The sequence below is a fragment of the Rhinolophus ferrumequinum genome, chromosome 28 (assembly GCF_004115265.2).
Source record: "Rhinolophus ferrumequinum isolate MPI-CBG mRhiFer1 chromosome 28, mRhiFer1_v1.p, whole genome shotgun sequence".
Lineage (NCBI taxonomy): Eukaryota > Metazoa > Chordata > Mammalia > Chiroptera > Rhinolophidae > Rhinolophus > Rhinolophus ferrumequinum.
In genome coordinates, this window is record NC_046311.1 from 1,086,815 (window position 1) to 1,101,535 (window position 14,721).

The 14,721-nt window shown below is 45.2% G+C and overlaps 1 long non-coding RNA gene across 1 annotated transcript; it reads right to left on the reverse strand.

The window, feature by feature from the left end:
• Positions 1-1,537: 1,537 nt before the first annotated feature.
• LOC117018906 (uncharacterized) lies at positions 1,538-8,113 on the reverse strand. Its single transcript, XR_004422358.1, has 5 exons — positions 7,549-8,113; positions 5,631-5,686; positions 4,918-5,052; positions 4,077-4,234; positions 1,538-2,337 (listed from the first exon to the last, which is right to left on the reverse strand). It is a non-coding gene; the product is annotated as an uncharacterized LOC117018906 (long non-coding RNA).
• Between the last annotated feature and the right edge of the window lie 6,608 nt (positions 8,114-14,721).

The window sequence follows — 14,721 nt, forward strand, 5'->3', positions numbered from 1 at the left end:
AGCTTTCATTTCCAGTTTCATCTCGAGTTTCATCTCTAGTTTCATCTCCAGTTTCATCTCTAGCTTTCATTTCGAGTTTCATCTCTAGCTTTCATCTCGAGTTTCATCTCTAGCTTTCATTTCCAGTGTCATCTCCAGCTTTCATCTCATTTCTAGTCATCTCTAGCTTTCATTTCGAGTTTCATCTCTAGTTTCATCTCCAGTTTCTCATCTCGAGTTTCATCTCTAGCTTTCATTTCGAGTTTCATCTCATCTCCAGTTTCATCTGAGTTTCATCTCTAGCTTTCATCTCGAGTTTCATCTCGAGTGTCATCTCTAGCTTTCATTTTGAGTTTCATCTCATTTCTAGTTTCATCTCTAGCTTTCATTTCGAGTTTCATCTCTAGCTTTCATTTCGAGTTTCATCTCTAGCTTTCATTTCTAGTTTCATCTCATCTCGAGTTTCATCTCTAGCTTTCATTTTGAGTTTCATCTCATCTCCAGTTTCATCTCTAGCTTTCATTTCCAGTTTCATCTCCAGCTTTCATTTCAAGTTTCTCTAGCTTCATCTTTTTCGATCTTAGTTGTGGGGGCACAGTTCCAATGTTGTCAATAGGTTATTTTTGTCAGTTTCAGAAGGGCCCAGAGTCGAACCTGGCTTCGCTCCAACAAACTGAGCCACTGGGAGGACGGGAGGGAGCTGGGGAGCCGGAGCCACCCGGGAGCCCAGGAACTGGGCCACCTGGGAGCTCCGGGCAGCTCAGCAAGGGAAGGTGCCGTGTTCAATTTTAGTCGCAGGGGGCACACACAATACGCCCCCTACTGGATTGAACCCGGCATCCCTGTGGTTAGAGCTCTCTCTCTAACCACTTGAGCCATCCGGGAGCTCAGCTCAAGGTGCTGAGTTCAACCTTATTCGCAGGGGGCACGGCACACAAACCATCCCCTGCGGAAGTCGAACCAGCAACCTTGTGGTTGAGAGCCCGCGCTCTAACCGACTGAGCCATCCGGCCGCTCAGAAGCTCACACCTCAAGGTGCGGTGTTCAATCTTAGATGCAGGGGGCGCGCGGTACAAAAACCATCACTAGCGGGAGTCGAACCGGCAACATTGTGGTTGAGAGCCCGCGCTCTAACTACTTGAGCCACCCAGGAGCTCGGCTGCAGCTCAGCTCAAGGTGCTGTGTTCAACCTTAGTCGCAGGTGGCGCGGCACAAAAACCATCTCCTGCGGGAGTCGAACCAGCAATATTGTGGTTGAGAGCCCGTGCTCTAACCGACTGAGACACCCGGCCGCTCGGAAGCTCACACCTCAAGGTGCGGTGTTCAATCTTAGATGCAGGGGGCGCGCGGTACAAAAACCATCACTAGCGGGAGTTGAACCAGCAACATTGTGGCTGAAAGCCCGCGCTCTAACTACTTGAGCCACCCAGGAGCTCGGCTGCAGCTCAGCTCAAGGTGCTGTGTTCAACCTTAGTCGCAGGTGGCGCTGCACAAAAACCATCTCCTGCGGGAGTCGAACCTGCAATATTGTGGTTGAGAGCCCGCGCTCTAACCGACTGAGCCACCCAGCCACTCGGAAGCTCACATCTCAAGGTGCGGTGTTCAATCTTAGATGCAGGGGGCGCGCGGTACAAAAACCATCTCTCACAGGAGTCGAACCAACAACCTTGGGGTTGAGAACCCACGCTCTAATCTACTGAGCCACTCAGGAGCTCTGCATCAGTGCACCTCAAAGTGCTGTGTTCAATCTTAGTTGCAGCCAAATGAGCCCTCCGAATGCCTGGGAGTCAGCTGCAGCTCGTCTTCATTCTAGTTGCCGAGGGTGCAGCTCGCTGGCCTATGTGGAAAGCGATCCGGCAGCCCTGTGGCCCAGAGCTTGGGCTCTCACCAACTGAGCCACCTGACTGCCCTGCCTCTCCATTATTTTTAATTCAATCTTTCCATCAATATTAAAAAAATAACAAACACACTAGGGATAAGAAATCTACATTATATTAGAGGCTTAACTTTATTAGATGTGGAAGACACTTTTTGGAAGTCACTGATTGAAATGAGATGCTAGAGTAGTTTTTAAAAGGCGGGGAAGAAGAATAAAGGAGTCTTTTGCATAAAAAGGGTAAAATCTGAGCATGTTCAAAGCAAATGGGAATAAGTCAGTAAAGAGAGACAGGAGGGGGATATCGGGAAAAATATTGTATAGTGATTGCAGAGGGTCCCTGGAACAGTGAGAAGAGGTGGGACCCAAGGCACAAGTAGCAGATGACGCTTGTCTGGGAGAAGGGGCTGGTTTTGTGGCTGGAATGAGGCGATTCACATCAGATGGTTCTTATTTCTCTGTCCAGGAGGGGACGTCCCCTGCTGAGAATGGGGAAGGATCATGGAGAGAGAAGTTCAAGGACTGAAGAGCCCAGAGAAAGTTTGAGAAAGTCCTGTAGAGAGTGAGTGAGATGACAGCAGACGTGAAGGATTGCTTGACGCAGAAGCTCGTCCAGCAGGGCAGGGCCCTGCCCTGCCCTGCCCGCGACACACTTATAGTAAAAAACAAGACACTCAAAACAGACCGTCCATGTGTAGCAGAAGTGAACGCCCATGTGTGGCGGAAGTAGTGCTATGGGTGGCGGAAGTGGACACTTATATGTGTGGCGGAAGTTGACGCTGTTATGTATGGTTGATAATCATGTATAGAAACATGTATATCCTAAATTCTTTGAATTTCTGGAATTTGGCTGCAACCCTCCAAACTGAACTTACCTAGCTTATACAAGAGAGACCTCACTTGAGGACCCCACTGGAAATGAGAATGAACCATTTAAACTGACTGATTCTCAGGACTAAATAATTGGCTGAATGAAATATGGAGCAACATACCAACTTAGATTCTGGAATGTGAAAGTTTAAAGTTTCAAAGGAGGTACTGAGGGGAACCATAGTTTTGCCTGTTGAAATTTTGATTGTAAGATGGATATAGAGAAAGAAGATTCAGAAAGAAACTTTGACCCTCCTCATTGCCTGCCTAACACATTCAAATGAAAACCCTCCAGGAAAGAAATCTTAACAAGTTCACGTAATCTGAGTCAGTGTGGTGGAGCCCTGTCAGTTAGATACCAGCCGTGTCCCATTATTTCTGAGATGCCTGCCATTTGCTAACACTCTTCCTCAATTACTTATAAGTCTCCCATTCTCACTTCTGAAATCCAACACCCTTCACCCTTCTGTATTGTTCAAGATGTCATTTATACTCAAAGTTGGAATTTTCATGCTCATGTGAATCCCCAATCTACATGTACTGGATTTTTCCTCTGTTAGAATCTGTCTCTGTTAATTTGATTAACACAGCAAGTGGAAGGAAAACCATTACTGCTTTTGTTTCTTCAGTGCCCACCCCCCCGGCCCCATGTGGAGTGTGAGCTGAGGGAAGGAGGACTAAGGCGGTTGCCGGAATGAAGCCAGTCTGAAGATTGGTGGCTCAAAGCCTCCACAGCTCTGCCGCCTCCCACAACTTCTAAGAAGTCGTTTTCAATCAAAGGTCATTCTTTTTGAGCACAGGGTTCCATGTTAGTAAAACTTAGTAAACCCTGATTTCACAGATGGAGAGTCTGCGTAGTTTTCACCAGTGATGTGGTCAGAGGAGCATCTGATGTGGTCACAAAGCTCACTCTGACCTCTGGGGGCAGGATGAATTGAAAAGGGAAAAAGTGGTTGAAATGTTCCAGGCAGAAGTGAACTAAAGCAGGAACTACACGGATGGAGGATGAGAAATGGATGTAAGATGTAGTCTGTAAACAAAATGGGCAGGATGGACCGACTGCCTATGCCGGAGGGGAGGGAAAAGAAAAATTAAGGATGACTCCCAGGTCTCTAACGGGTCACATGGGTAATCATTTCTGTCTCTCTCCAATGTGGCCTCAGCCAAACCGTGCGTAAGTCCTCATCTACCCACTAATCATTCAGATGGCTCAACCCCGACCACCCCAAATTTCTATTATTATGTATAGATCACTGGCTTTCTCTTCCCTGATGGGCTCAGTGGGTTTCCTCGACCATGCCCCTGTGTTCCCTAACACTGCAATGTGTTAAACATTGTAGACATTTTCTACCTGATAAGCTGTAGGCATCTGAGACTCCACAGTGTTTCTTGAAGGCCTTTTATTTCGAGCTGAACCCTTCTCTGAGGGACTGGTCACCTCAGACACCGCCCCGAAAAGAAGCTTCTTAGGAGACTGAATACTCTGGATGGGAGAATGTTCTCTTCGGTCTGTAAGTCAAAAACAGTGACAACATTTAAATCTTTTTCAAATTCTGCCCGCCCAACAATAAGGCAGCCAATTCATACAAAAAAAACAATAAGTTTTGAGAGCAACGGCGGGGGGATTCCCACCTAATTATGTCATCAACTCAATGGATACAATAATTAATGACATACAAAGAGGTATCACTTACCACCTGGGACACCTGAGCGTAGGATATAATCCCATGGTGGAAATTACAGGTAAATTCCTCTTGCATGACAGGTTGTAAGAATCCAAAGGGGTGACTCTGATGACCGAGGGCATAATTGCCCTGAATCTCCAATACAGTGGTACCTCGATTTTCGAACGTAATCCATTCTGGAAGACCGTTCGAGTTCTGAAACAGGGCAGGGCAGGGCAAACAGCCGACAGCTACACCTCAGGATCCTGCACTCAGCGGAAGCCGCGTGACATGTTCGACTTCTGAGGCGTGTTCGAAAACCGAAGCATTTACTTCCGGGTTTATGGCGTTCATGAACCGAAATGTTCATCAACGGAGACGTTCAAAAACCGAGGTACCACTGTATACATCCCCGTTCTGATTCTCTAACGTCAAGAAACAAGATGTTCAATTTCATACTCCCTTTCCCCAAAACACCTCCTGCCAAGTTAGCGTGGCCTTCTGAAGACAGGTAGGCACATATGTTACCTGACTTGTCCTGCTGGAATGAGTGAACTCTTTGCACACTTCGAGACTTCTGCTGAGATACAGAAGAGAAGGAACCGGAATTTGTCCTGCTGAACAACAATTGCTTGATTCGAGGACTTCTTCTCAAACCTATTTCTACAAAACCAGAATCACAGTCACCAAGGAGACATGCAAGCCTGACATTTTCCCATGTGTGAAATGGGTAAAATGTATGTGACACTACATACAAGATGGAAATGTGACAAAGCTAAGAGGGGGATGATATTGGTCCCAAAGAGGTGCAAAAACCCACGAACTCAATAGACTGTGAGCTCTAGACCGTCTCAGCAACTGCCGCTGTTAAGCATGCTGCAGGGTCAAAACAGTGTGTATAGTCTAGGGCCTTTTGTAAAAAATTTTAAAATTACAAACAACACCTGTAAGAGTGGCGTTAAAGTGAAAATGTTAGGAGAGTATTTCTGAGTTCTGGGGTTATGTAAAAATTTTCTTCTGCAGAAATTCTCTCAGGACACTGTGCTCACACCCATTCAACAGTCACTGTTTACTTGTGCACTGAGGGCCAGAGCTGTCACCACGTCTGAGTGTATGCTTAGGGTACCTTAGGGTATGCTGAGTGACAACAAACACCCATACAGAAAGGTTTTCACAGAAAACAGGTGAAACTCGAAAAACCCCAACCCTTTCCCCCCCCAAAAAAAAGTAGGTGATGCTACCTCCTTTTTCTGGGGACTCTTCCACAGTATCAATATCAGGACCAGGGTCAGAGGACCTTGAGGCAGGAAAAAAACCAGGATTATTAATGAATTCTTTTTTTTTCTACATCAATCATTTATTCTGATTCTTCTGAATGGCAGTAGAGAGAAACCACTTACAGAGATGAAGCTCAAAAATGACCAACCTTCCACTGCACTAGTATTTCACATGTATATTGGTATATATTTGGAAATGCTGAACAAAACTTTTCAGCCAAGTAGGGCTATACTCTTTCACCCTAGTACTGCATGTAGACTCTGCCAGAGTTAAAAATACCAAATAAGACCATCTTTATAAGGAGCAATTTGTCCACTGTTTTTCCCTTACCCCCTTACCCCCGTACCCAAAGGGGCTGCCTTCCTATTCCTTTATCCCGCCCCCTCCAGCAAGGTGTAACCAGTCCTGGGCCAAGGCTGCCACCTGGCGGTTAGTGCAGGAATTGTTTAACCCAACATACCTGCCAATCACTCCCTCATCACCTCGCCCCTCTTCAAAACCACACTCTCCTTTCGTCCAATTCCTGCCCATTTACCTCCGTAAAATCTTTTCTTCTTCTTGTCTGCTGTTAATCCCAACTGAGTGGGGAAAAAATATTTTATGTGTGGCGTTCCACTTACAGAAAAATCATGAATCTGAAGTAACACTTGTAGCTAAAGAAACCAGCCACCGCGAGGCCACTCAATATACAATACAGCCTCGGAGACCCCACCTCTACAGACATCGTTAGAGCGCCTGTTATTCATCCAAAGCCTTCGAGGAACATCCGCGCTGAGAAGGACCTTGAAGGTCAATGCCAGGCTAACTGCTTCATTTCCCAGCTGAAGAAACAGGCCCGTGAGAAGGACAGGAGGCAGTCGCCTGCCCAGCAGCACGGTGAGCTCATGGCAGAGCCCGGATTAAGGCCTAGAACTCTCCCTTCCAAAGCCAGTACTTGTCAGCTACACCATGTGCTCCAGTCTCCTCAGGGGTGCTTTTTTCTCAACCAACATTCAAGCAAAGTAATTTTCAGTGGTTTTATATTTTCCTTCATTAATTTTGTTGATATGATGAATCTCATGATAGCAGGGCCCATAATTAAATCTCCTCAAGGCCTCCCACGCCTAACAGGGCCAAGCAGACTTCATAAGTACTTATCGACTGTTTTTGATCTAATATTAATTAGTGTTCTTATTGCAAATGTAGAGTACTTTCACCTTATCTTGCATTGGACGCGCTTTTATCTGCTTAAAAACCTAACTGCCATTTTACAACACTGTTTCTATGGAAAACTGTTACCAGTAGTCATCATATTATAACCTTCTGGAACACAACCCATTCAGAAATGTGGGACTTCTTGTCAAGGGTTCCTGTCTACCTGATCAGTCTTGACCAACAAGTATGAAAAACAGGGAATAGCATGGAGTAAAAACAGCACCCAAGTTTGAAGAAACTGGTAATTTTAGTACCCGTTACATTATAATCACAAAACATGAAGCAAGCTCAGTTTTCTCCCCCACAAAATCCTCCTCGACTTTAAGCTCAGGTCAGATACGTGTAAACATTTTATAAAGTACAGATATCAATAATGACTACATGTATTATTAACAGTAGTAATTTATATTCTAGGTCCTGTGCCTAATCACTTCACATCCACTGTGTCCTGTAATTCTTCCAGCTCTAGTTTACAGATGAGAAAAACCAAGGCTTAGGAAGTTAAGAAGCTTGTGGGAGGCCACAGCTAAGACTGGAAGAACCCAGGATTCAAGCTTAGATCTGAAACCTTCCAGAATCGGTGCTCCTAACAGGTGGGCGATAACGCAGGGCCAACTTTATAGGAAAAAAGGAACTACCCCCCTCGGGGTTCTGAAGTCATTGAAGCATGAAGGCAACTCAACCAACCTCGCTTTTTTCAGGGTACATAGCTAACTCCACAGTGAAATATCTGGGCGCAGAGAATAAGGGAGACCTGGGTCTTTCCCGGCTTTAGTGGGCCAAGTCTCAGCGTCCTAAAAGTCTTCCGCCCTCTGGGCTCGCTCAATCTGGGGAGACTGGGGAGTGGCGGGGGGCTGCCCTGCAGCCCGGGAGGCGCTCGATCGTGGTTCGCACCAAGGAGTAAATCCGAGAGCCTGGGAGACCGTTCATCCCAGCCCGCTGGACAGAGCAGCACCGCCGCACTAGACGTCTCCCAAGTCCTGCCTGCTTCTTGGACGGCAGGCCGCCCTCCCGAGGAGGAGCCGGGTTCGCGCACCGGGAGGGCGGGCTCCGCGCCTTCGCGTTCACACGTCAGTTACCGCAACCACCACAGCCGCCGGGGTTCGGCTAACGCGTGCGGGGCCGCAGCGGACAACGGCGCCACCGGCCGCCCCGCGTCTGGCCTCCGCCTCTGGGGACTGAGGCCGACGCTCCCTCGCGGGCACCGCTCAGGGCGCGCGGGAAGGCGCCTGGACCGCGGCCACGGGGACGGCCGCGCGGGCTGCGCACGTCCCGCCGGAACCTCCCGCGGCGGCGCGCGGCGCGAGGCGGGGCCACGAGCTCCTTCCGGCAGAAGAGGCGGGACCCGGCCGCGCCTCCGTGCCGTGCGCAGCGCGGGCGGGCGGCCGCCTGTCAGGAATCCTCGGCCAACACGCGTCACAGAGACGCGGCTTCGCACCTGCCCAGGTCGCAGAGCGCCACTGGGGCGAGCGCTCGCCCACCTACCTGTCAGCAGTGAAACGATGACAACTTTTTTTTTTTTTTTTGGAAAGCAGTTTTACATCAGAATTAAGTGTAGTACGTACGCCTTCTAATACCTACAGATTCCCCTAATTGCAACAGCAGACATGCTTCTCCTGAGGCTTCGTATTCGGCGCCGCTGAAAACCCTGGCCATTCTCTGTGCAGCCAGTGGAGGGTCTCAAAGGCGGAGGGAGGACGCACCCTGGCGGGGGACTCGGGCCGAGAGCCAGGGCAGTGGGCTCCTGGGAGCGGCTTTCTGCCTCCCAGATCCCAGGCTGAGTGCTGGACACGCCGGCCGCCCGAACACACCAAGACTGACTCATTTGGCCTGTCTGACAGTTCCCTGCAAAGTGCCACTCACGAGGTTTGTCTCTATTTGACCTGACTCGGAACTCACCCGGGACAAACAACCTCTTCCCAGGGAGCATTTACTAAAAAAATCAGCAACTGTAAACATCCGCGCTGCCTGAGGTGGTGATGACACGTGGGGCGAACAGCAAGCTGACCAACAACAGTTTAAATGGGAAAACTGGGGAATGTCCGCAGGGCACTCTGCAAACCTCTGAACATTTCGGGGAACCTGGGAGTCCAGGTACATTAGGGTCGTGTGTATGCCAAGGATGGACCCAAGAAGGGTCTACACTGTCACCTTTGGCTGACCTTGAGCCTCTGGGAAATGAGGAAGGAGAGCGGTAAGCTTCCCGGCTGAGGACTGAAGGCATGAGCCAACACACACGTAGGGCCCTACGCAAAGGCTGGGCAACTGAACGGTTCCAGGCATTTAATTTAAGGAAACCTCTGGCCAATTGTTAGCTGACCAAGCAGAGACTTCAGGGGCTACACGTTATGGAATACAGTTTAAAGAATTAGTTCCAGAAAGTCACAAAACAAACGGAAGCCGTAGCGACAAACCCTGGCTTGGGTGTCTGATTGTCAGAATTGCCTCATGATTTAAATGGTCCAGTTGTCCACAAAACAATGAGAACAGCAAAGAAACAAAGTATGGCCCATACACAAGATAAATAAAAATAAAAAATAAAACCAGTCAATAGGTAACATCCCCGAGGAGGTCCAGACCAAATTAAAGAACTAAAAGGAAGTATGACACTGATGACCTGCCATATAGACAATATCAAAAACGAGACAGAAATCATAAAAATAACAAAAATAGAACTTTAAAGTTGAAAAAGAAGATATCTAAATTGTAAACATATACTAAAAAATATGATACCTATAACATATAATATCTAAAATGAAAAATTCATTAGAGGGGCTCAGCAGCAGATTTGAGGTGGCAGAAGAATGTACACATTTGAGGACAGGTTATTATCCAGTCTGAGGGACAGGAAGGAAAAAGAACGAAGAAAAATTCTCTCATATTATCTACGGGACACCATCAAGCATAACGACATACACACACTGGGAGTCGCAGAAAGAGAGGAGAGGGAAAGAGGCAGAAAGAATATCTGAAGATAGGCTGGCTGAAAATCTCCCAAGCTTGATGCAAGACATGACACATCCAAGCTCAATAACCCCAAGTCGGATAAAGGGTCAAAGTGATCCACACCCAGACAAATCGTAAGCTGTCAGAAATCAAAGAGAAAGAATCTGGAGAGAAGCAAGGGCAGCGATTCAGCACATATAAGGGGTTCTAACAACCAGGGACGTGCTCATGAGTGAGAGGCACTGATCTTCGGTGAGGGGAGGGTGGGTACCAACCAGCTACCACCCCCCTCTACTCAGCCCCACTGCAGCTGTGGGGAGCCAGGCCCACATTCCGGGGGGCAGCTGGCTGGCAATAGGGCAGACAGTGGGGACCTTGTGACTGAATATATTTTTTAAAATGTATTTTATGACATTATGTTAGTTTCCGGTGTACAACAGTGATCGGGCATTTATATACCTTACGCAGTGATCACCCTGACACCACACATAGTTGTCGTCCATATTTGGGGTTGTGCACTTTGGTTACTCTGGTGGACCCTGTGGGGCCAGTGCAGACACTTCCCTTGGTTCCCCCACCCCCACCCCCCGCTGCATCTATCAGAAGATTTAAAGGGATAGAAACACCTTTCTGTTTTTTCCTTTTTGGAGCCAGATATTTATGGAAATATTTGTCAGGTCACTGGCCAATCATAGAGCCAACAGAATGCAAACTTCAGTGACCACACACAAGGAGTACACGCTTTGCAAAAATAGTTTGAAAAAGGCATAAGCGGACAGCCACAGACCTCAATAAGCCAAGATCAGCAGCAATCCCTCAGGAGTGGGAGAATCTGATTTTCAGAGTTATCACATCATTATACTCACAGTATCTAATTCTCAACAAAAAATGACAGAGCACACAAAGAAACAGAAAAGTATGACCCTTTCATAAGAAAAAAACGAAACACAGGTTTTCTCGGCAGAAAGCATCCCTTAGAAAGCTCAGACATTGGTATCACTGGCCCCCTGTTTCTTGGTTACTCTGAAATGTACCTTTGGTCCTCTGGCAGTTGTCAAGTTTATACTCCAGACCTTCCACAGTTGACACCGAGTGGCTTCTAAGCAACCCCCGCTTTACCGATCTCTTGGAAGGAGACATTTCTTCAAAAAGATTTCTGCGAGCTTTGGTCACTTCTGAAAGCATTAATACATGAAAGAGAAAGAAAGCCCAATATTAGCAGTAATAAATGACATATTTGGGAAAAGAACGTATCCAAAACACAGAAGCTGCTTCAGGAAACTGTCTGCAGGCTGACTACCCAATGGACACAAACAGGATTTCCTTAAATATTATACTCACGTGGTACCTTAAAACTATTTACTCTTACAAATTCCACTCAAACCCAACTTTTCAGGAGCACAAGGGAGGCCCACATCACTCAATCAGAAGCTTTACTCATTGTGAAATGAATGTAATTCTTAAGTGCAAGCCTGGCTAACACAGTTCATGGTCCTTTTAATACATCCCCGTGTTATGCCTTTTCTCATTTTGGACCTTTTTGCTGCTTTGTATTCAGCTCAGCATCAAGTAGAGAGAAACTTGTTCTCTGCAGTTTCGCAGATTTCATTCTTCTTCTGAGTACTCTACTAACTTTCTGGGTTATTTTCAATTCTCTTCCTGACTCCACAGCTGAAAGCTGTGACCATCTAGATTCAAAGTTAGGAAAAATAGCTGAAGAGTCAAGAAACACCTGACAGAGCTAGCAGGATGGCACCTTCATCTTAAGATGGCCTGGTGGGGGCTACTCAAAAATTCACCAAGGGTAAAGTCTTCTAAGAGCTAGTCTTTTAAATAAAAACCAAGTAAAGTAGGATCCGCACACTGGGAGGAGCCCTTATGTCTTCCCGTCAGTGACACACACATTACCGGTAACGGCAACAGTAACACACCAAAGTTTCAAAACATGTTTCTCTATCTCCACATAAAAGTTACCTGCCTTAGGCTGTCTGTGAAACTGATTTATGACCTGACAGCTAAATTTGATTTGTTACTTTGTGTTTTTCCCAGGTTTCTGAAAAGTTTATTAGCTACAGAAAATTACAAAAAAAACACAATAAGCAAAGTCATGGTTAAAATTCAGCTACTGTCAACATGTGTTTTCTCCCTCCACCCCTCTCTCTCCATTCATGCGATTTCCCACCCCCTCGGCTCTGCAGAGGCAAGTGCAGACACCACAACTCTCCAGCTCCCTTTGCTGCGGCATCTGCATCCTAAGAAACAACAGCCTCTCAGCTAGCATTAGCCATGTTCACATTTGTCTTACTGGCTCAATAGCCTTTACAGCTTTTTTCTTTTTCAATTTTAGATCCTGTAGGGGGTCACGTAGTACCTTTAGCTGCCACACTTAAACTCATTTCATTGAGACCAGTTTCACTGCCTTTCCCCCCACTTTTTGGCCTTTCACGATAATGGTGTTTGTTAAAAAGATTTCAGGCCAGGTAATTCGCAGAAAGCAATATTTTGAGACCACGTGAATACCTTGTTCTCCCAGCCACGGTATTTGGACCTATTTCATTAACCAACAACTATATAAAACTACAATTTATAACTGTGTGCTGCTGCTTAAACTCATGCAATCAAAATATATTTCTCGTTCTAGTCAACAGTTACGCACACCGAGAAAACAAACTATACCTTGCACTGTATCTTTCACTGGGGCTGGAGGCTGCTGAAGTGTAGGGCGAGAGCTCCCCTGAAAACGGAGAAAACCCAACAAGAAAACAGGCATTCATTTAAAGCAAAAGAATAAAAACCCACATGAAACCCTTTGACCCTTGCAGTTCCACTAAGGCATCCATAACAGAAACAGCTGTAAAATGCACAAAAGTAGAGATGTGTTCCAAGAACACTGAAGGCTGCACTGTAATAATACGAAATAAAAAACACCCTAAGGGGCTGCTTCCCTCTCTTGGGTCAGCCACGTGTACTTTCTTTTACTAATAAACTTCTTGCTGTCTTATTGCAGCACAAAACCGCCCCCCTAAATTTCCACAAAGAATGAAACAGACAAGACAAATTATGATTCACCTACCCAGTGCAGACATTAAAAGAATTAGGAAGTATAGGAAGGAAGGAAGACCTACATATACAAACAGAAAGAGGTCCATGATGGGGAAAATGTAAAAAAAAAAAAAAAGACAAAAAAACCCCCAGAATAATAAGGATAGTGGGTTAACCATTTGTAATGTTTAATTGCATGTGTGTGCAGAAGGTATATCTAAACCTTTGGTGTGGACTATTGGTATATAAAGGACCTGGGAATATACACAACCAATTGTCATCAGTGAATACTTCTGAAGAATGGAGAGGGGAAACTCTAACTTTCAACTTCACATAATTTCAATTTTTTAATGATGATTATGTATAACTTTTATAACTAACAAAATTAAGGGAAAACCCATATAACCTAATCAGAGGATGGCTATACTCTTAGGAACATTTCTGTATGAAATTGCTACTTACTTGCTATTATCTTAGAGGACTCAAGAGTCTAAAATCCAGACACATCAACAATGGAATTGTTTTTAAAGATTTTTTTGGTTTGATTTTTCAATTATGCCACTGTAGTATCTGATGAATGAACTACCATATAGGGTCAGAAACTTATCAAATGATGTTCTTTATTAACCAAAATCAAATCCTGATCTCAGTAAATCTACTTTTAAAGCAGTAAACTTTCTTGGCTGACCTGAAACAAAAGTTTCAATTCTTGGAGAACTAACTTTAGAAGCATTAATCATTATAACAGTGATGAATGACTGCAAATCAATGTAAGGTCTGGGGCGAGAGGAGATCTGACACCCTTTGATGGTCCACTTTTGGATTCCCTCCTCTCCAGTCAGAATTCCAAGATACATAAGGTTTGCATCTTATCCAACTTATTAAGGTCTCCTGAGAAAGCGACACCACTTACTCTTTAAAAGAAACCCACTTCCAATTCCAAAGGACAGCTATAAATCTCAAGAAAGAGAGCAAACCATTACTGTAATGATGAATCTTCTAAAGCTAGTTCTCACAGAATTTTAACTCTTCTCAATAATTTTGGCAGTTCAAAAGTTTCAACGCATTCTTCATCTCTTCCTTCCTTAGCAAGACAAAAACCTCAAGTCCTTATATCCACGGCCACAAAAACAATTGCCATCTGGCTTCATGGCAGCCCCCCCACCCCCGCTTTTTTAAAAACTTGTTATTGAAATAAAACATACATACTGAAAAGCACTTTCTGGTATGCAGCCAAAGTTCTTTATGATTGTACATTACTTTTCAATGACCTCTTTGCTTCTGTTAGTGACTATTTTATGAGATTTCTTGTCCACATTAAAGATTTTTAATCAACTGACTCATTCCCAACTTTTGCTTGCTGTTCTCTTTCTAATTACCTCTAACTGTCACACTTTGGGGTAAAAAGGTTAATCTTCAACATATTTATATTTCTTCATTCCTTGGATTACAGTCGTATACACATTCATAAAAATATCTAATTTTATTTCTGTGTGCTCTACTGTCCATTTCCCGAATGTTGACACACTGCCTTTCATTCTTATTTATTATGTTACTTGTGCCAGAAGGAACAACTCTGGTAGTACCATTTCTTATCTCGGAAATGACTTACGTTTTTTGGAATTTATCATTGTGTATGCTGTGAAGTTGGAATCTAATTTTTAATCTTTTTTCTTCTGGGTAGCCAATTGTCACATCACCATTTACTGATTAGTCTATCCTTTTTTTAAAAAAAATAAATTTTATTGGGGAATAATGGAGGACAGTGTGTTTCTCTAGGGCCCATCAGCTCTAAGCTGTTGTCCTTCAATCTAGTTGTGGAGGGTGCAGCTCAGCTCCAAGTCCAGTTGCCGTTTTCAATCTTTAGTTGCA